Source organism: Rhinolophus sinicus, linkage group LG06 (genome assembly GCF_036562045.2).
Source record: "Rhinolophus sinicus isolate RSC01 linkage group LG06, ASM3656204v1, whole genome shotgun sequence".
NCBI lineage: Eukaryota > Metazoa > Chordata > Mammalia > Chiroptera > Rhinolophidae > Rhinolophus > Rhinolophus sinicus.
Window position 1 is genome coordinate 73,039,889 of NC_133756.1, and position 22,736 is coordinate 73,062,624.

Consider the following 22,736-nt stretch of genomic DNA (forward strand, 5'->3'; position numbering starts at 1 on the left):
GAATATACATCTATTGCAAGGATGTCAGGCTGCCATGAGGTCAGAGGGTGCGGAGTATGCTTTATAACATAGCCTTGTTTTCAATCTATTCTCCGAAAAAGGAAGAGGAAAGAAAAGGAAATTAAAACTCCATGTGGGACAAGGAGCTGAGGCCTATTCTCAATCCCACTTGTTTCTCATTCGTTTTCGGGCGGCTTCTGAGCTGCGGCAAGTGCCCTTTCTTTGAGTTGCAGCAGCATTAGCGATCTCCATGGCAACCATTGGTGCTCATCTGCTGCACTGCACTGCAGCTTCCAGGGCTCAATTCTCAAGTCGCCCTGGTGTCAGACGGGCACGCCATGTGCACTGGTGGGACCAGACCTTGCCTTGGGGAATCCTCCAGCCGACTGAAGCCCTGCTCTAATCACCACATAATGGGAGAGAACAAGATCACACAAAATATGATCTGCCTGCACAGATTACAGGGACGCTATTTATTTATTTTTCATTTTCCTTTTTTAAGGGTCTGTGTTGGTTACAAGCAAAGAGCCACTAGATTAACTATCTGACAAAAAAAAGATTAATTTTAAAATAGGTCATACAGTGTTGTGGGTAACTGACTTTTTTAAAGCATAGGTCTCATATACTTTGCATTAAAGGAACTGCTCAAGAGGAAATTAAAACTCCTGGGTTTTCCCTGTGGTTCTTCCTAAATGAAGGAACATTTGGGATATTGGTCAGAGTAGGCAAAGGCAAAAGAAGGATTCCTGGGTTATTACTGAAATTCTGACTCTCCTTTGGAGTCTTGGGAAATTCCCCCTTATACCCAGTTTCCCCAAGATTAAAATAAGATCTACTCATTTTAGGCACATAACACTGAACAAGGTCTCGGCAAGACTTAATTAATATGTGCAATTCATTTTTAGCTCCTCAAATGAAAGATGCTTGGTGCAGGCTCCATTATTATGAAATGAGGGGCCGAGCGCCCTCTACTGCTGCTTCTAGGTCAGTCTCTCAGTGTCTGAAATCCTTTCACAGGGGTGCAGTGGAGGGGTCACCCAGTGCTAACAAGTATTCTTGTACTCTGGCTTAGCAGGCATTTATCGTAAGTAAGTGCAGAAAGAAAGGTGCAAGGAAAGAGGAAGAGAAAACAGGTAGGCGAGCTGTTACAGTGGAATAGCCTTTCACCAAGACTGTTCAAAGGTACCTACAGTTATTTAGAAGAGTAAAAAGGTCTTGGAAAATTCAAAGTGCTCAAGTTTGCATCGTGAATGAACATTAAAAGGATTTTAAAAAAGGAGCCTTTTACTTCCTGCTCACCTTCTCCTAGCACAAGGAGGGGAAAAGGCAGGATATCAAAGGATCTTATTGATTGGTCTGTTTTCTAGAAGAGCCAGGCAAAAAAGAAAGCCTCTTTTTCTTGGAAGTTTTACAATTCGCAGCACTAGTTGGTTCCCAACTTCATTTCTGAGTTTAGTGTGAACAAACCCAGACCTACATTGCGTAACACTACAGAAGAAACCCACGTGTGTGCCTGTATGCACTTAGAAGTTTATCGTGATAAACGAAAGATTGCACAGATGAAAAAACAATTTTAACATCCCTTTAATCCTTTTCTTCATTACATAAATGATGACCCTTAAACAACATTTAAACAACTGCAAATACAAGTTCAGCTTGGAGCTGAAATTGGACAGCATATTGAAGAAATTCTGCTTCCTGATTAAAAATTAACTCCTTTTGGAACGGCGTTGGCAATCATAGTAGTAACAATAACAATACACTAAATAATAATAATAAAGTCTAATAATTAGTGAATTTTCTGAGTCAGAACCTGTTCTAAGTGTCCTGCATGCAACGTTATTTAATTTTTATAACTCATAAGATCAGTACCAATATTATTCCCACTTGGGGTCGAGGAGAACGAGACACAGAGAGAATAAGTATCGTGGGGCGGTCCCACTGCAGACAAGTGACAAAATGAGGATTCAAATCCAGGCCATTGAAATCTTCTAAAGCCATCGAGTTAAGCATTAAGCTATGTTAACCATTAAGAACACTGAGTAGAATCACATTGTGAGGAGAATGAACTCAACACAGCTGTTGATCAAGGAATCTATGAATAGTTCCTGAAAGAAAAACCAAAATTATGAACTCTGTTTATCTTATAAATTTTCTCCTCCAAACCGACACCTTCTATTGTTAGAAGAAAAGACCACATATTTATCCATCACCTGTCAGTTTCTTATGGAACACCATCAGTATACCCTTGTACTGAGTCAGGGGCACTGACAGAAACCCTACTGCACCAGGGCAGGGTGCAGAATACCCTCCATGCCCAGATTCCAGAGCCCGCAGATGGTCTGTGAGTTGCTGCGGCGCCAATTAACAGTGAGCTCCTGGATTCTGACTTGCTGGAGTGGGGAGAAGGGGTTTCTCAGCCCTGCGCAGTTGTCTGGGAGAAGGACAATAAAGGATCCAGTGGCAGGACTAGATACTTGTCACCTCCATCACTGAGTCTTTTCAACCGACATCAGGAGGGACAGAGAGCAGAGGAGTCAGAAGTGTGCATGGGCTTCGAGAGATGGGAGAGAGGAGCAGCTGTGCTGAGCTGTGGGCACAGGGGGTGCAGAGGGAGCACAGCTCTGCACAGGAAGGGGCCGCAGTGGGCGGCAGGCGGTGACGGCGCTCGTGGGAGAGCCATATAGCTGCCATGTGGGCAGCTGGCTGAGGGGCTGCCACTGAGCGCCCCCAAGAAACAGTCTGAGTGAAAGAAGTAATGGCTACAGACAGGTTTCTGGCAAGACGTTTGTATAAGGGGTTCACGTCAGTCTCTGGTGCTTTTCAAGGACCCAAATCCCATGAGACTTGAAATGACTAGAATCCAACAAACCGAGATTGTCAGGAAGACATATTTTCAAATTTTTCCTGTCGCACAATAGCTGGATAAGGGAGTTATAGGACATTAAGTCAAATGCAAATCTAGACTCGTATCTACAGATACAAATTCCAGATACAGAAATCCTTCGCTTTCATTATTCTGAAGAGAATATGAACTACACAAATACATCTCTCACACATTACCCCATAAAGACAAATGATATTATCTTTTCATTCTTTTCTCACTATTATTTTCCAATCAGTTTGTATAACAACAGGAACAGACTGCAGCATCCCTTTCTGAAGAATTTCCTAACTGTTAGGAAATAAAATGGTTCGTGATTCTGTAGGGAATCTTTAACCAATTCTGAAGACACAGGAAAAAAATGAAAGCTAAAATCAAATAGTGGCATTCAAAATGACATTAAATTTCATGAATGAAATGGCCCCCTTTGAAACAGATTTAAAGATTTCTGGTCAAACTATGTTTTAGAAAATGAGTATTCTTTCTATATATTATAGATCATCCTTAAATAGTTCTCTTTCTAAATATGAAACACTAGATGAGAATGTAAAAAAGGTATTTGGTTATTGTAATAAGATAAAACATTACCATCACACAAATTTTCCTTTCATTATATGGATAAGTTTTTTTTGTTTTTTGTTTTTTGTTTCTCCCTACTACAAGCCAGGGAAACTGGCATGCTCTAAAACAGTAAGACAGCTTTGATAGCACAGATGTGCAGTCTCTCACAGCTTGAGAGCCTTATTCTGCAGTGCATTGCAGGACGAGAAACACCAGGAAAATCACTGATGTGGATGTTGCTGACACTCAGGGTTTCCACGACATTGTAGCTCTTGAAAAGAGTTCATCTCGATGTGTGTAACATGTCACCAGAAACCCTGGATTGAGAATGTCACAGACTTTATGCAGATGGTAGAGCCTCAGGTCCCTTGCAGCTGTGATATTTGGAGACTGCTGGTTTTTACTACCGGCCTCAATCTCTCAATAAGAAAAATGGGTGATAAACATTGTACAGTGTATGTTGTATTTAATGGAATTCTGAAGTAAATCACATTAAGAAATCAAATGTTTTGAAAACTGGCTTATCATTTCCTCTGGTGACTTCCTTAAAGCGACCATGACAAGGCATATCTAAAATCACAGAACTATAAAATGGCAAAGACATAAGGAATCTTAGAAATAATCTTTCAGTGCAACCCCATTGATTTTACTGATAAAGAAACAGAGATGTCTGGAGAACTATATTAATAATAACAATAACAACAACAATAATAATATCATTTTCAAACTAACATTTACCAAAAGTTAATTGTGCGCCAAAATCTAAAGTGTTTTCCATATGTAATCTTTTTTAATCTTGTTAAGACCCGTAAGAGATAAACATTAGCATTATCAGCCCCATTTTAACAAATAAGGAAACTGAGGGACGAAGGGCAGTCTAAGTTTTTCCAGATGGCAAATGCAGAGCGAAGATTAGGACCGAGCAGTTTGCCCAGAGCCTTGCTCTTAAAACTACTATATGAATCCACGAGAAACCACACCTTGCCAAATAAATTCACCAAGTTCTTAGAGCTGCACTCATCGAATTAACTAAGGTAAGACTAACTATATGTCAGGATTATCGCTGAAAAAAATGGCCATATTTTTAGGACCTTCTCTATACCAGGTGTTAGAGGTATTTTAAGGATGAAAACACTGCCCTCTGAATAAGGAGCTAAGTTGAGCCGCCCAAGGATATGAGAGTCCAGAGAAAGATGCAGACAGTGAGTGCAACAAGTATGGATATGAACTCCAAACTGAGAAGCACACTCTCAAAACCGACAATCTTTGAAAGCAGGACTGCCCATGAACTTCTGGGCCTCAACAGCTCCCCAACTTAAAAAGCGACTCACCTGTGGGCCGTCTGGTGGTGTGTGCTTAGACAGGAAGGAGAAAAGGTGAAACTAATATTCATTTGATAGTTACTATCTTATACACAATGAAGGTTCTTTTCTTCTGATATTCGATCTCATGGAAAGAGATCAGAACACCACGTGACTACTCACAGCCTCCAAAATAAACGTAGATAGCAATTCTTACTCTCATGTTATGATGAGAAAAGCTGGCCATGTGGTGGTTAATTGATATGCCAGATGCCTCTATAGGGGAAAGTGGAAGCTACTAGAAAAATTTAGATTGCTCAAGCACACTACCGTGTTTCCCTGAAAATAAGACCTAGCCAGACCATTAGCTCTAATGCGTCTTTTGGAGCAAAAACTAATGAGACCCAGTATTATATTATATTATACCTGATCTTATATTAAAATAAGACCAGGACTTATATTAATTTTTGCTCCAAAAGACACATTAGAACTGGTAGTCCGGCTAGGGATTATTGGTGGGGGTATGTAGCATGTGGGGAAAAATAAGACTGTCAATATTGGAAACCTAAGTTTTGAAGAGTTGGCAAATAAAATATTTGGCAAATACTCACTGAAGAATATTTTATTAACATTTCAGATCTACAGTACCTTATTTCAGCATCTAAAAATTCCTCATGAACAAATGTGATTAGCTCTCAAGCAGGTAGGGATGGTTTCAAAGACTCTCCGGTATTACAGTGAAAAACCACCTGGGCGATGATCGGGAAGAACTTCTCAGAAATGAAATGGCCCTGAATTAGGGCTTCTGATGCTTCAATCGTAATTCTTCAACTGCAGTAAAATGTGTTTACTTAAAGCTTAAAATATCCATTTAAGCATTAGTTAATAGTAGGTGGCCACCTGGGGGAAAGATTTATTAAATTCAAAAAAGTTAAACCACATACAGAAACATTTCACATAATTTAAACAAACTAATTTTTAAAAATTGACATCTTAACAAGCAATAAATTAGGGAGTCTATTCAACGTATAAAAGAACTCACTACCAATATCCTGTTTTCCTTTCATGACACTTTTAATTGTATTCACTTTTTCAGGGACACGTCTGTTCATGAACTGACCCCTTGCCATTCCTGCAATGAAGGTCACCGACCTGTTAGTGGAGAAAGAGGCCACTGCAGCGTATGACTGAAGTGTCCCTGTCCTCACAGGCAGCGCAGACCCCAGACAGGAGCCAGCACAGCCATTCCTAGACCCAGCACTCCTCAGAAGAAGGCTCTCGGACAACTCCCAGCACTGGGGTCACCAGGGCTGTTCTCCCGGCACTGGGGTCACCAGGGCTGCTCCTTCAGACTGCAGGTCCCTGACACCCTGTCATGCGGGGTCTCTGTCCCGCTTCCTGCACAAGAACACAGGATTTGGTGAGGCCAAAAAGGAACACCAACAGAGCCATAGATAGGGGAGTCACACCACTATACTCTTGCTGGCAGCTGGGTTGGAGACACAGGAAGCAGGAGCCACACTATTCGCAACCTGTCGTCCGCTTCTCTGCAACCCACACTCCGCCGTGCTAACTGCAGCCCGTGCTTGCCAGCCGCCATCTTCTTGCAAGCCCCCTTTTTCTGCTAGTGTAGCCACAGCAGTTATATTAGTGGCCAATGGCTCACTGGTTATAGCTGACGGCCAACTAGCCACAGCTGATGGCCATTTACTACCTGAGCCAGCACCTTTCTATGTGAGGCTGAGAGCCTGGAAACTGCACTCCTGGCTCTGTCCCCACAAGGAGCCACACAATGCGCTTCTCTGCCAACCCACCAACCAACCCCCTAGCGTAGCCACGGCAGTTATATTAGTGGCCAATGGCTAACTGGTAACAGCTGATGGCCACCCAGCCACAGTGGATGGCCATCTGATTATAGCTCATGGCCATCTAATAACCGAGCCAGCACCTTTCCACCTGAGACCGAGAGCCTGGAAACTGCTCTCTGGGACTCTGTCCCCACACACCTAACACACAGCCTGACTGTCAGGTTCGGAGGGACCTGCATTTGTATCAAGCTCCCTGATTGGGGAATCGCTGTGTTAGGGATGAGTCGCTTTGCGAGCAGGCCTGAGAAAAATTTCTTGCTGGATGGGAGGGTATCATCAGGGCATTATGAAGGCACCTATCCTCTGTATTGATCTAAAACTGAAATAAACAACACCTTACCTTCTTGCACCAAACATTTGTAGATTACATTTTCAGAGTTAAGCTTGGGGGGACAGAGTTGATTAACACACAGTTTTTGCCTGTAAGGAGCTCAAAATCTAGTCGGGGAAATAGGAAAGAAACTCAGAAATCACAGAAGTATGGAAGAGCATTGCAGAAATACAGTTGGCCCTTGAACAGCGTGGAGCTCAGGGTCAGCAACCCCCACACAGTCAAATATCTGGGTATAACTTTTGACTACCCAAAAACTTTACTAATAACCTACTGCTGACCGGAAAGAGGGCTTACCAATAACATAAACTGTCGATTAACACCTATTTTGTATGTTATATGTATTATTAGGTTGGTACAAAAGTAACTGCGGTTTAAAAGGTGCAAAATAATTGCAAAGACTGCAATTACTTTTGCACCAACCTAACATATACTGTATTCTTACAATAATGTAAGCTGGAGAAAGAAAATGTTACTAAGAAAATCATCAAGAGAAAATACATTTACAGTACTGTGCATATTTACTGAAAAATCTGCATGCAGGTGGACGCACACCATTCAAACCCGTGTCATTCAAGGGTCAGCGTACAAAGGCCCATCCTGGCCTGCGATGGGAACAGGAACAGAAATGGAGGTGGGCAGATACAGGATGTGTGAAGACTCTGCAAATGAGGGGTAAAGGAGGGTTCAGGTTAAATCTTTAAGGATGAACAGAAATGAAAGGGAGAAAGTGGAAAAGGGAAAGGGCTATAGGCAGAAGGAATGGCATGTGTAAAGTCACAGAGGCAATGAGAGAAGGAGCAGTCAGGGAGCTAGACAAGATCCATCATCTCTGAAAGGAAAGAACTGTATGAGAGTGGGTGTAAGAAGTGAGGCTTTTGAAGTAGGCAGGGAACAGAAAAGTGAGGCAGGTACATCCCACTAAGGGTTACCAACCACGGGCGTAAAGAGATATGTTAAAGATAAGATTGACTCCTCTACAAGGGAAGCATTATAAACCTGGAAAGAATTCTGACAGGAATCAATAACGTCTTTTTTAAAAAGAATATGGCTGTGAAAAGGTCTTTAGGACATTTAGGTCAAAATTGAAAAAATAAAAATGCTAAGGATGCTTACACTAAAAAACTTCTAATATGAGAGAAGAAAGGTATCTCCTAGTACTTGTCAAATAATTTCCAACAAATATAAAAGACTAAAGGATTGGTTTCCATAGAAGCACTTATGCTGAAATGGCTATAGAAGTTACCAATGAATTGAGAATAAGAGGTGCGTCCATCTGTGCAGAGTTAATGGGAATAAAATAGATAAACGGTAAGACTTAGCAGGGTCTTTAAAAAGTCATAAATAAGAACAGAACATCAATCGGGGATGTAGTCTGAAGCTAATACAATAGCTGTCCTACAAACGCAAGGTGCTGAGCTGGTCTGGTTGTGGTTAGAAGTCAATGAGCTCCTTTGATAGATGATTGGATAAAGAAGGTGTGGTATATACACACAATGGAATATTATTCTGCCATAAGAAAAGATGAAATAGTGCCATTTGCAACAACATGAATGGATCTTGAGATTACATGCTAAGCAAAATAAGTCAAACAGAAAAAGTAGAGAATCATATGATTTCACTCATATGTGGTATATAAAACTGAAAACAACAAAGGAACAAGACAAACAAATGAAGAAACAAAAACTCATAGACACAGACAATAGTTTAGTGGTTACCAGAGGGTAAGGGGGGTGAGGGGGGTGGGAGATGAGGGTAAGGGGGATCGAATATATGGTGATGAAAAGAGAACAGACTCTGGGTGGTGAACACACAATGTGAGATATAGATGATGTAGTATAGAATTGCACACCTGAAATCTATGTAACTTTACTAACAATTGTCACCCCAATAAACTTCAGTTAAAAAATAAAAAAAGAAGTCAATGAGCAAAATTTTAAATGAGCTATATAATCTGCAGATGAGCCTGAAAGGTTATCCAGGCTAAGTTAACTTTAAATGAATGACAGTTAACATAAAATGAAGAAATAAACAAACAAAACATGCACACACACACCCAACAATCACCTTCTAATTCTCTTGTCAGAATTCCTCTCAATCATCTACGTTTTCAATTGACAGAGGCTTAATTGAGATAGTCTCTGAAGATAAAGAATAATATTCAATTGCCACCTTTACACAACTGCAAAAAAATTAAGTAGTTAAAAATCTAGATTTCCTCCCCTTCTTTTTGCTTCTCAATAAACAGATTTGAGAGACAGTGGGGGTTAAAATTGTCTTGTCAGAGGATGTTCCAAAAATCTATTCGTTTCAGGAGCGCTATATTTAAATTGATATCAGGAAAAGAAAATCTAGTCACTAAACTAAAAAATTCCACAAGCTCTCAGTAAGTCAGTTCAGTCTTTACCAACCTCCACAGGCTAGAACTTTCCTTATATTTAATCGAAAGGCCTCAATACGGCAATTTGCACTATTCCTGTTTGCACCTTCAAAGACTCTAGAAAAGAGCTGTCATCTTCTTTATAGAAAAACGGCCATTTTGTTATTTTCAGTTTGTTCAAGCTAAATAATGCAAATACATGATTGAATCACTGAGCTCTCTGAAACAAAGTTATGTTTTTTGTTTTGTATTTTGTTGTTTTTCTTAATCTACAGAAGAGGTCTTTTTCTCTGGCTTGGGGTTGCTGTGCATTTTGAAAACTTTTAAGCGTTGTAAAGAGCAAAGAGGGATGATGGTACTGCTGTAAAGTCGCAGTTACATGAAATTACTATATACCGTCCCAGTATTATACGAGCTTCTCAATCGATGAGGAAAACAGATATCTAATAGGTTGACAAAATGTTGAGCAGTATTAATGAATTTTCTCATCAATGACAATGATATAAGGTGAGGGGTGGGGGTTATTCGAAACAGAGAAGGAACAAAGGGACAAAGCAATCTGGTAGATTCAGCAAAGCCTGACAGAAGAGGCTCTTTCGGCTCAAATATATTCCCAATATGTCTCCTTCTACCCCAATACATCTTCAATAATGAGCAAGATTTGGGGTAAGCTGGAAGACAGTCCAGGGCTCCCGATGACCGCACCAGACTGCCCTGACGGACTTGAAGACGGGCGTGAGACCGGTCAAGGTCATGAGTGTCCATCCATGGGAGTGAGGGACCCGCACATATGGTGGAGCCAGCTGCTGCCAACCCAGCTGCTCTGCTGAGTCAGGGTCCATTTCGCAAGCTCGGCAGGGTGGCAGCGTGAGAAACTATTTCTATCTCATCCCAAATGGAACCCTTACCTCTTAACAGGGCTAACTTTTCTTTGCATTTCTAGAAACTAGCACATAGCAGGTGCTCAATAATTGTTGCTGAATAAATTAATTAATTGGTTAACAAATTAAGGAGTGAACAACAATCACTAAAATTAGACCCCAAAGAACATATTCAACCTGGTTTACTATCACATGCCTTCACAGAAAGATGGAGAGTAACCCCCAGGTGTGTGTGCTGAAGGTCAGAGGCGGGATCTTGGAGCACGCCAGTGTCTGGCATGAATTCCCTGCACCTTACAAGACCTCCTTTACCTTTAGTGTATGAACATGACTGCATTACCTTATTAAAACTTTATTAAAGACTCTTCTATCCGCCTCCCTTTAACAAGGCCTTTCCCAATTTGATATTACTGCGTGGAGTGGGACAAGTAAATCAGTAGTATAAACCAAAAGAAAAATGAAAGCAATCTAGGGCTGAAACATGCTGGTAAGGGACTCTACCGTGCAGAATCAGAAAAGCAGTTTTTGTGCACAGACGCAACAGAAAAATGGCACGTGTGATGTGTGTTAATCCGGCATTTTCTTAGAAAACACATCTGCTCATAAATAGCATATACCTAAGCAACCATGCTTTGCAAATGCTGTTTATGTATTTATGCCACAGGAACAAGAAATGAATCCACATATAATCTGTATCATTAAAGTTTTATCACATCTATTACTGTTGTAATTTTTCCTATGATATTTTCAGCAGAGTCATAATAACATAACTGTGCTCTTTTAGTTTTCCTTACAAAGACAAGCAACAACAGAAACCCTCTAAACTCAAGGAAGGAATTCCTCTGTTAGTTTTCTTACAGATGACAGGAAAGTCAGCTCAAAATAATGGATTTAAGTGGTTCCACGCCAAGGTATATAAATGTGAAGTTTCAGAACAAAGGGACAAAAAGAAAACAGGTTCCTAAAATGTCCCAGGAATCCACAAAACGTTCTAGAACCAATACGCAAGTTTGGCAAGGGAAAAGAATACTAGATCAATACATAAAAATCAATCATAGTTCTATTTACTACCAATGAATAATCTGAAAATGAAATTAAGAAAGCAATTCCATTCACAACACCATCAAAAAGAATAAAATACTTAGAAATAACTTTTACAAAATAAGTACAAGATTATTACATATTGACTACTATGAAATGCTGCTGAGACAAATTAAAGATGATCAAGTCAGAGATCCATGAGCTGTGGCCCATCATCCAGCCTCCTATTTTTGTAAGTAAAATGCTATTGGAATATACCCTCGGCTCATTGTCCATAGTACTTTCCCACTAAATGGCAGAGTTAAGTAGATATGACTGAGACTGTAGGGGCCACAAGACAAAAATGTTTACTACCAGGCCCTTTAAGAAAGTGTTTGACAATCTCTGATCTAAATAAATGGAGAGACATTCCGTGTTAACGCAATACTTTTAAGATGGCAATTTTCCTCAAAATGATCTTCAGATTCAATATAATTACTATCAAAATCCCAACAGGCTTTTCTTGTAAAATTGACAAGCCAATTCTAAAATTTATATTGAAATACAAAGGAGCTAATGCAGCCCAGAGAATTTTGGAAAAAAGAACACTACCCAATTTCAAATGTCGAGGCTGTGTGGTTCTGTATATATATTTTCAATAGAGCTACCAAAGCAATTCAATGAGGAAGAACAAGTCTTCTCAACAAGTAGTTCTGGACAAATAGATACCACGTTCAAAGAGATGAATTTAGAATATTTATTTACATCATACACAAAATTTAAATCAAAATGGGTCATACACCTAAATGCAAGAAATAAAACAATAAACTTCAAGAAGAAAATATAAGAGAAAAATCTTCATGACTTGGGTTAGTCACAGAGTTCTTAGGTACAACACCAAAAGCATAATCCACAAAAGAAAAACATTTGATAAGCTGGATTTCATCACAATTGAAAACTATTTCATGTTGGAAGACACCACTAAGGAAACAAAAAGACAAGCCACACACTAGGAGAAAATATATGCAAATCATCTCTATGATAAAGATCTTATATCTAGACTACGTAGAGAATTTTGCAACTAAATAGTATGACAAACAACCCAATTAAAAATGGGCAAAATATCTGAATAAACATTTCACCAGAGATGATACACAAATGGCTAATAAGCACATTAAAAGATGCTAAGCATCATTATTCATGAGAAACATAGAAATTAAAACTTTAATGAGATACCTGGACACACCCACTGAAATGTCTGTCGAAAAGGCAGACAATACAAAGTACCGGTGAGGATGTAGGAAAACTAGACTCCTCATATATTGCAGGTGGGGATGGAGAATGGTACAGTCACTTTGGAAAACAGTTTGGCAGTTTCTTTGAAAGTTAATCGTAAGCTTGTATAACCCAGAAATTCTTCTCCTGGGTGTCTACCGAAGAGAAATAAAATCATGTCCACACAAAAACTTGCCTATGAAAAGCAAGTTCACAGCAGCATTATTCAAAGCAGCCCCAAACTGAAAGTAATCTAAATGCCCATCCACTGGTGAATGGACAAACAAAATGTATACAACACTAGGCAACAGCAAGGAACAAACTACTGTGACATGCTAACAGGATGAACTGCAAAACATTATGCTGAGTGGAAGAAGCCACGGGCAAAGGACTATATAGTGTATGATTCCATGCCCATAAATGTCTAGAAAAGACAAATCTATAGAGACAGGAAGCAGAGCGGAGGTTCCCTGGGGTGGGGAAGCGGGGTGGGAGGCATGAATGGCTGCAAACGGGCAGGAGGACACTTGCTGGGATAATGGAAATGTGCTAAAAGTGGATAGTAGTGATCGATAACGGCAAAACTCTGCAAATTTACTAACCAATGCTTGAATTATATATTTGCTGTGGGTAATTTTATGTTATGTATATTATTCCTCAATAAATTTTTTTAAAAATTTAAGTCCCAGGGAGGAAAAAATGGTCAGAAATAAATGATCAGAAATTAAAATGTCTTCAGAATTCTAAACAGGAACATTTCTATAAGACAACGTTCAACATTCTAAAAGAAAAAGATTTTCCACAGAAACGTAATACCCTGACAAATCACTGGACAGATGTGAGGACAGGGTACATGACGAGGCCTCAGGAACAGCTCCCAGTGTCCCCTTCCTCAGAAAGGCCCTGGAGGAGAAGGCGCGTGGCAACAAGACAGGAAACACCCCCCCCCCCCAACAGCCGAGTGTGGTGCATGTGGCAGAGGGCACTCAGCATTCATATCCACTTCTGTGGCCCCTTCTGTATGGCAGAGGCTAGAAAGCTCAATACTACACTTCCTGGCCTCCCTTCCAACTGGGTGCTTTGAGTAAATTAGGTTCCTCCAACTAGATACACTCAAGGAAGACTGGGGTCTGGGAGTGGAGGCCACCCTTCTGCAGCTTGGGTTCTCTCTGTTAGTCAGCACGGCATGAGGAATTGTGGGTTCCTTACCAGTGTTCAGTGTCCAGCTGTCACCTGCTTCACGGGTATGAAGAGACCATCGCTGCAGCATGTGCTGCTCCTTACACTACAGCTACAGCAGAAGGTTCTTGCAGGGAGCAGTCCCAGTGATGCCTCCTGACTCCTTCCCATCCCAACGGGGCACAGGACGCATCGCCCTGGACAGGTCAGGCCGGCTGTGTGGCTCTGGGCATCCCTGGAGGCCCAGCCTCAAGCCCCCTCCTCCAGGACTTCCAGTAATTTGGACGGCACCTAATTTCTATTTTAAATTCCTTTCTGTTTAAAATAGCTAGTGTGGTTTTAATCTCCTCCAACTGAACCCCTAACTAATTGTAATACACAGGAAGACACACGAAGCAGTGTATTCCATACAAAAGAGACATAAAGGGCATTTCCAAGTTTATGGCAAAGAGAGATAGCAAGACGACCATTGAGTGCCCGTTAAGTGTAGAAATCAACCTGCCCGGAAGGTGAAATGGTGGAAAACCTGATGTATATGAATGGATGGAGAGTAGGTTCAGACCACTCGCAGAATGTGGTTCTGAATTAGCGAAAAGTATACAAAAAGTAAGCAAACAAAATACAGCTAATACAAGGCTGTGTAGGAGAGAAAAGATAACCATAGTTTACTAAATATTTCACCTCTAGAGAGCATTTAGGTAGTCACAAAACTTAATGCAAAGTACTGATCTATCCCAGATTATACTCTAACTGTAGACAAGTTTGGGAGATGAGAAGGACACCCGTTTTGGTGTTAGGATGCACAGGAAATGGTAAATTCACATTGCAGGGTTAAAAGAGAATGTTTTAAATGGAAAGAAATCAAGAAGCAGCAGTATGAGCATGTTACTTAGCGATATAATGTCCAAGAATCAGCAGTGGGAGCTGAAACGGGTCCGGTCGCCTCCAGAGAGAAGGAAATGGCATGCGGGGGAGTGGAGGAGGGGGAAGGCACACGGGGGATTGCTCCGATTTGTACAAAACCTTACAGAACCATCTGACTCCTTAAACTGTGAATAAACTTTAATAAAAAGAATAAAATTCTTCAAAAATAAAAAGAGTAAAGAAGGAAGAAAAGGAGATGGCATGGATTCTTCCTCTCGCTCCGAGGCCGAGGCCCTCTCGGTACAGACGGATGTCCTCCTGCTCTGGGCAGAGCCAGCAGGGCAGCACCGGAGGGGGCCCCCACTCTCATCTGCAGAGCTGGCCGGTCACTGTATGCCAGGGGCACAGAAGAGGAGAAAAATGCCAATAAAACTGCAGCGAAAGTGACAGAAGAAGATCAGATATAAAAGCAACACTTCAATATACTGGGGGTCAAATAAAAAAATCATAAATTCGTTTTCAGGGATAAACAAAGGACCTGAAATAAGCCTGAGGTAGCCACTAACAACTGTCTCTACTTAAAACAGCTGGTGTGAAAACACACACCAACATGTTGAGCTAAAGGTTAAACAGATAGCCTAAATTCAAATTTGCTTCTGGAGTATCCAAGAGTCAGGAGTTCAAAAAATACATAGAACTAGTTGTTTTTCCAGGAAGCAGTGTGGTCTAAGAAACTGATCCATTGGCTCTCAGCCAATCCTACTTCCCTCCCTGCTGTCCACAGGGACAGTCGTTTCACCAGTTCCGTTAAACATGACAGGTTAAACAAATGCAAAAGTTTTACAAAGCAACACATCCAGCTGAAAGATTCCATTTAGTCAAAATAATATATTTCATTCTTTATGTTTTAGTCTAAGGCATCTGTGAGAACAAAACAAGAAACACCACTACCACCACCTCTGATAAAATTTGTCTTCAGGGTAGAACTGTACCCTTTAACAGGACGGCCCTTCTCAGCACAGCAGATACATTTGTACTTGCCTGACTGAAATTTTATTCTTACCGCAATTAAATTGCTGCCAGCATGTTTGTGAACACTATAAATCTGCCCATGTTGATTCTTGAAATGAAAAATATCAAGGGAAATAAATAATCCTTTATTCCCTGCCATTCTTAGGAATGAGAAACAACAGACATTGTGACTAGGTGGAAGAAACAATAAAACTGTCCTCACTTAGCAGGCTTCTGGTTGGAAGTGCCAGCCTCCAACATCCATGGGTTAGATAACTGTCCAGGGCAGATGGGTCTGATCTCCATGGACAACAAGCTCCTGACTTTATGCCATTAATAACTCATTATGATCAGTAGTTATTTGGAAGAGGGGGGAGATCCAGATCGCCTGTAGCCCTCTCCACTTGTGAATTCACGTGCCGTTCTAGACTAGAGAGGGCATTGGGCTGGCTGGCCAAGGAGCTGGCGAGTGCTCCCCTCCTGGAGAGCAGAGCTCCGCGGGCCGGGCAGCGAGGCCACCTTTGCCAGCCCGGGCTTCTTGCATAGCCAGGGCAGGGCCTCGGGTGTTTCAGACACAGTCCTTCCAGTTCTTGCCCAAACCCCTTTCCAACCACGCCAGGGCGGCATTTCTAGCCATGAGCAGCCCTCGCTCTGAATGACTACAAAGGATTAAACCCAGACAAGCAGAGTCAGGCCAAACTGGCGCCAAAGGGCAGGGAGCCAAGGGCACTGGCGGCAGGAACAGACGCACAAGCTGTGCCCTGGAGCTGATGGCGGCCCACACAGAGTGATGGGCAGAGGACCCACGACAGCCACGGGGAAGCCACGCCTGAGAGATCTGGGTCTCACCTCCACCTTAAATCAGGGGCTTTGCTGAGGCCAAAGCAAACCTGTTCAGAGTCAGGAGGCTTCTCAGCAAACAAAGCATAATTTGTATTAACAAATCTGAGAGTGAACGGTAGGAACAACTTCTAAATAAAGGGAGAGATTTGGAAGCTTTTCAAAATTATCGTACTCTTTCATTGCTTAATTTCTGACCTCTCCTCTACGCCCCCCAAATTTTAGCCTTGGCTGAGACATCAACTCATGAATTATTTTTTCTTTGACTGAGTTTCCCCCAGAGAAAAGGGAATGAAAACCATATGCTTATTTCCACCTCTCAAATGTAACTATCCAAGAATCCAATTCTGTGTTTATTTCAGGTCATTAAATATTCACTGAGCCCAGGCTCCAGGTGCTTCCGGGGATTAATAAATAAATACATGAAATAAAGGCCCTGCTGTCAAGGAGCTCAGATCTAGCAGGTTAAAAAAACACTCAAATAATCATACTATGAGGGAAACTACAATAAATATCGCAGAAGAACAAGTCCACAGTCTGCTCAACAATTTCTGTGGAGCTGGTCCAAGCTGGGCATTGTACCCGGCACTGGGGCTGAGATGGAGAGAAGTCAGCCAGGCCTTCCCCTCAAGGTGTGGACAGTACAGCGAGGACTGGGGCTTCAGGGAGGGAGAAGCAGTCTCTGATCCTAGTGGTCAAGTGTCCAGTGAGAGGCGTGCAGCAGCCTGTGACAGCGCTGCTATTCCACAGCGTGCCTGACGGTGGGGGTGACGCTGCCAGCAGAGAGCTGAGACAGCACAATGAGCTGAGTAACCACACGATGGCCTGGAGACAAGAGAACATGTATATGAATGGATGGAGAGTAGGACACCGAGAGCTGGAGGACACCGAGCGCCCGCCTGACCACTGCCAAGGATACAGTGGGAAAGGGCAGGAGAGTGGCTCAAAGCTTCGCTGCAAAGGAGGTGTTTGTCTTGCAGACCGTAAAGGATCACTAGTGAGTGCCACTATGGAAACTAAATCAAATAGCTGGAAACACTCCCCCAGGTGTGGAGGAGGGACCTGGCCTGACCACTGCCTGACCCCTCCACACCCGCCAGTTGGATCCAGTCCAGAACAGAGACTGTTCTCTGAACATCCCTCAGAGGCTGTCTCATCAAGGCCTCCCTCACCCCGCCCCATGCCCAGGCGGGTTCCAGCACAGGCCACTGCCCGGCCCCAGACAAGCACACTAGGCATTTTCCCCTTATCTGGGGCAGGTCACACCCCAGTACCCCTACCCATCCCACCCTATACTATATAACTCTTTAGGCCTCCCTCTGCCCAAGATGTGCCCTGTATAGAAGTTCCCTTAAAAATTCTTAGTTTAATGCTGGAGTTGTCAGCCTCTTCGTTTGGTCTCTGGTCTCTGGTCCCTGGGAGAGTTTGTAACACAATGCCAACGCAGGGCACTCCCCTCGGCTCCCTGTGCTCCCTGCTGTGAGACAGTGTACCTTCCAGGAAGCGGGGACACTTAAGGACAGCGACAGGGATGAGGAATATTTCCTCCTCCCTGCTGGCCCTTCAGGCACTATGAGAAATGCCCTCTCTTTACTGACCATATTCTCTAGCCACACCCCTTTAATCACACAGAACTGTATGAAGCTGGTACTGAGTAAACATCAAAACCGTCAAATGCCCCTAGGACGCAAGCTCCAGCCATGTGAGCAGGTTGATCTGCTTACACTCTGCTTATCTCAAGCACCTAGAGAGCAGCTGGCACACAGTAGGCGAGCAAAAAAAAATTTGTTACATGAACAAGGAAAACTTGATGTACTGTAGGCAAGTATAAACTGGGACTATAAACAACCTTAAACAGCATCTTCAATCTCTTCCTCTTATGGACGAGGAAAGGAGGGCTTGGAGCTGTCAAAGGATCCCCTCTATTATCCAGGTCTCCTGACACCGGGTATAAAGCGCTTTCTGCTCTCCCTCATGACCACAGCTTCTTGCATTTTCTGTGCCCTCTCATTAAGAGCAATGGAATTAGAAAGCAGCAGTTTATAGATCTCCAAAGAATTTCATTTTGAAAATGTGAAGAACCTCCATGACACAGAATATGAAGGTAACAAAACCCAACAGGGAGCAGAATGGGGGAAACATCCTGATTTGAGGTCAATGAAAGGAAAGCAACAAAGTGCTTTCACAATGCCGCTGCTTCGGGTTTCGGAGAGTACTGCCATGACTCTCCTTTGCAATCGCTCAGGACACTGCATCAGACCTCACTTGATGAACACTCCCACTGTCTGGCCTTCCCCACTGGCTCCCTGGGGACTAACATGTACCCAAGCTTCAAAAATCTTCCCTTGGCACTAAAAGTGTAGATATTTTTAAAGGCAACAAATAGAGACTTGTGTCATCTTTGAAGTGGCTTTTTGCAGTCTTCTGCAAAGATTTAAAATCAAAAAGGTGCTTGGTAACCATGTGCAGGCTAAGAAACAAATAACAAATGAACGATAATCACGAGAGTTTTGAATGGAGATCAGAGACAGAAACCTCACAATGACACTACTGTTTGGAAAACAAGTGTGATCATCAGTGCTCAGCAGGCACTGCGAGAGGCTCGGGGTCGGTGGTGACCATTGGCATTTACGGTCTTGGGAGGGGGAAGAATCGGGGCCACGGAATGAAGGCACAGTCACCATCACCTCACGGCAGTGCCGGTGCTATGACGGGGCCTCGTCGGGTCCTCTGCCCGACCAGGGCAGTCCCGGCAGAAGGAATGTTATTTCAAGGCCTGAGCAGCAAGGAAGAACTGAAAGGCCTGTGTGGCAGGAATCCAAGTGCCAGGGGCAGGAGGGCTTGGCGCTGCTAGAGAGGGGTCAGGACCAGAGCCAGAGCAGGCACTACCAGGAGGGCACAGCCACTACGGTGCTGGGCTTTGCCCTGAGAGCACTGAAAACCCAAAGATTACAGATAGAATGACAAAGACTTGACTGTCAAAAGATTATCCCTTGAAAAACAAATGTTTATATTTTCAGAACAGTACAAACCACTGGAAATAAAAGAATGTAAATTAGGACAAAAAGATTATTGGTTCAGCATTTAGGAGTGACAGCAGAAAGCAGGGTCCTCGCACCAATGGAATGGAGGACATATTTAGTGACCCCAAAGGTACTGATAAACTACTAGGCACGCTTCTCTGCAAAACAAAACAAAAAGAACATGATGTTTCTAAAAGCTGTACTAAAATTCAAAATTTATTAGAAGAAGCAAATAGTAATTCAACTTCCAATTTAGTGCATAAACTCAATAATACAAGTATTGAGATTATCATTAGAAAGCTCATCCCCCCTTCTCAGACCTCCTTTGGCCATTGGTCTCTCCATCTTCGGAATTCATCTACTGCCTCAGCATGTACATAGCAGTGGACCGAGTACTGCTTTGCTCGCTCTCCTGGGTGGTTATTTCATTCAACTCTTGCACGTAACACACTTGCCATGTGTTTACACCTAGACTGCCCACTGGGACTGTGAGTTCCTAAAGAAATTCCTACATACTTCTGTACCATCAAAACATGGCAACATGCCATATACACGGGAGCTTGCAAGTATTGACTCATCACACGAGCAGTTAGTCAAAGACAGAAAATGGGTTTTGGAAATCATCTGTGCATTTGGGTTCTACAGATCTTTCATGATTAACTTCATTACATGTTAATCATGTAATGGTTAACAGAGCAGATCAAAATCTATCACACTAGTAAGAAAAGACTAAGGGATATAAAGAACGTTATGGAATTCAATTGTTTTAAAGATACTCTGCTTCATAGATGAGGGGGGATTTTCTCTCAGCTTTCCATGATACAATGGGCATGAATTTTGTGCTTTCCCTGAAAAAAAAAGGGCATGTTTTCACCCTGCAGACACTGCAGACAGTATTAATTATGTTTCCCACTTTCCTTTTACCATTAGGCATCTAGAGCCAAATCTGTGTCTCCTTATAGCAACTGACATAAATGTGTACTTCTTTAGTGCCACCTTAACCCTTTATTATTTTCCTAATTTTATTTTTCTTTTACCTTTTGCCCTGCGATTTTTGTTTTATCCAGACATATCTATATTTACAGACATAGTCTTTGTAGAACTGTGTTATGATTAGAGCTAAGTAAACTGAATAATTAAACAAAGGATGCTTTAGTACTCCACTATTTACTCTGCTGTGCAACCTTCAGTAATAGAGTTTTTCAAACCAAAGCAGTTAATCCTCAGTTAAGCGAATTATCAGATATATACAGAGAGGCTTCCCCATTCCCCAACAAAATACGACAGGATGGGGTGCATTTCAGGGGCCCCATCTTTACTTCCTGCTTTTCTGGGCTTCTTCAGGACCCCCATTTGATCCGTTTGCTTGCTGTCAGCTCTGCTTCCTCAGGTCTCCGGAATCCATTTCCGCCCTTGAATTTCTATTGCCACAGATACAATTCACCATCTCTCTCCTAGGCTACTGTATGATGCCCCTAGCCAATCTCACTGCCTCATCTCGCTCCATCCAATCTATCTTGCAGTACAAAGTGGAAGTCTTGTGCCAAAATGCATTCACCCATCCACACACTCGATAAATATCTACTGAGTCTCTACTACAGATTAGGCGTGTATGAAGCACTGAGGACACAGAAATCAAGACGCCTGATCTCTCTTCAACAGCTCACGAACAGTGGGGAGGCAGAGCAATAAACAAATTACAGCACACTCTGACAAGCAGTGCTGGGAATACCTAGTGTCCTGTCGGGAAACACTGAACAGCGCACAAGGCACATTCCAGAGCTCCTCAGAGCATGGAGTACCTACAGATAAGAGTGGGAGGGAAAGCTAGAGGGGCAGTGAAAGGCCACGCTGGGAAGCACCAGATATGACACGCTGATCTCAACACATGATTTCTGTTTAGAAACTTCCAGTGGTTCCCCATTCCCAACCCTTAAATATGGCCTTGTGTGCCTTGTGTGCCTTGTGTTTAGGCCCCAATCTACCTTTCTGATCCATTCTCAACTCCCATCCTGTGCTACACCAACTACACCTCGCTCCTCAAACACTGCAAGCTATGAGGCACACAGCCTGACTCAGCTCTTCCCCTGGCCACGGAACACCCCACCCCATTGCTGCCTGCTGAAAACCCTACTTAGCATTTCTTCAGGAGTCTTAAATATTGCAACCACTAACACATATGAATTAAGTATGGTTCCTACCCTCAAGAAGGTTACAATCTTGTGGAAGAAACAGTAAGGTGAGCATCATACAGAGTCCAGATAGATTCCACACACAGTAGATTCCAAGATAAAATATTAATTGTGTAGAGAATTAGCCTTAACTTTACTTCTCTTAATTCCAAGAAAAATCTAGCAGGAATAATAGCATATATTAGTCCATACCACTGACACAGATGTTGCCATGACCTCAAATAAAGGGCCAGGGCTGTGGTGATGAAAAGTCTCAACGAGCCACATCTCCAGGGATTATAAAAGAGTAAACAGTGAGCTCAAAATCCCAAATTCTTATGACGGTTCAAGAACCATCATACTGACTTATTTGAGAATTAAATACTAAGCAGAATATGTTTCCTGAAGAGACTAATAATTGAATTTTCATGGAACGTAATGCAATGTTTGTTCACTCTGTGTAAACATACACAGATTGGAGTAAGGCTAGATTAATTCCTCCAAAGCACACTAGATTTCCACAAACATAATGAAGCTGTCTAAGGTAATAAAGTCTCAGAAGCCAACATATGAAGACTTTTTCATTTATTTCCCTCTACCTGAAGTGGCAGGATAAAAATGAGATGAAAATATAGGACTTTTATGTGTAAATTAATCCAAAAGCAACTTTTCCAGGAAACATACACAAAGCTCAGAATGAAAGCTAACTCCGTATGCATATATAGGAAGCAGCAGTGACCTAGGAAGCCCTCAGCGTTTACAGCACCTCCGACTGTCATCTAAAATACTATGTTCCTATCAGTGGAGTAGAATTTTTTCCTGAAAGAAGTTGAGGCAACCAAAGCAGACCATGAGGGGGGATCTCAATTACCTTCCTGGAGAATCACTGAAAGTCATTCAGAGAGCACAGAACTAGTGAGAGGTGGCCTAGATCTAACTAGTGACTGCATGCAGGACAGACTGGAGACCCGGAGGCAGGCAGACCAGCTAAGAAGCCCCCGTGTGCTTTCTCTTGTCCTCGACCTTTGAACATGTTTCTCTTGCCTGGAACAGGAGCCAGCATACTACAGGCCAAGAATGAATTTTGCATGTTTAAATGGTTGAGAATATCAAAAGGAGAATACTGTTTCATGACATGTGAAAACTC

The 22,736-nt window shown here is 42.3% G+C and overlaps 1 protein-coding gene and 1 pseudogene across 5 annotated transcripts in view; one reads left to right on the forward strand and one right to left on the reverse strand.

Moving 5' to 3' along the window:
* Positions 1-22,736, reverse strand: part of FARS2 (phenylalanyl-tRNA synthetase 2, mitochondrial) — a 541,022-nt gene that overhangs the window by 334,598 nt on the left and 183,688 nt on the right. The gene's annotated exons all lie outside the window — the stretch shown is intronic.
* Positions 1-22,736, forward strand: part of LOC109434128 (pre-mRNA-splicing regulator WTAP) — a 43,998-nt pseudogene that overhangs the window by 9,516 nt on the left and 11,746 nt on the right.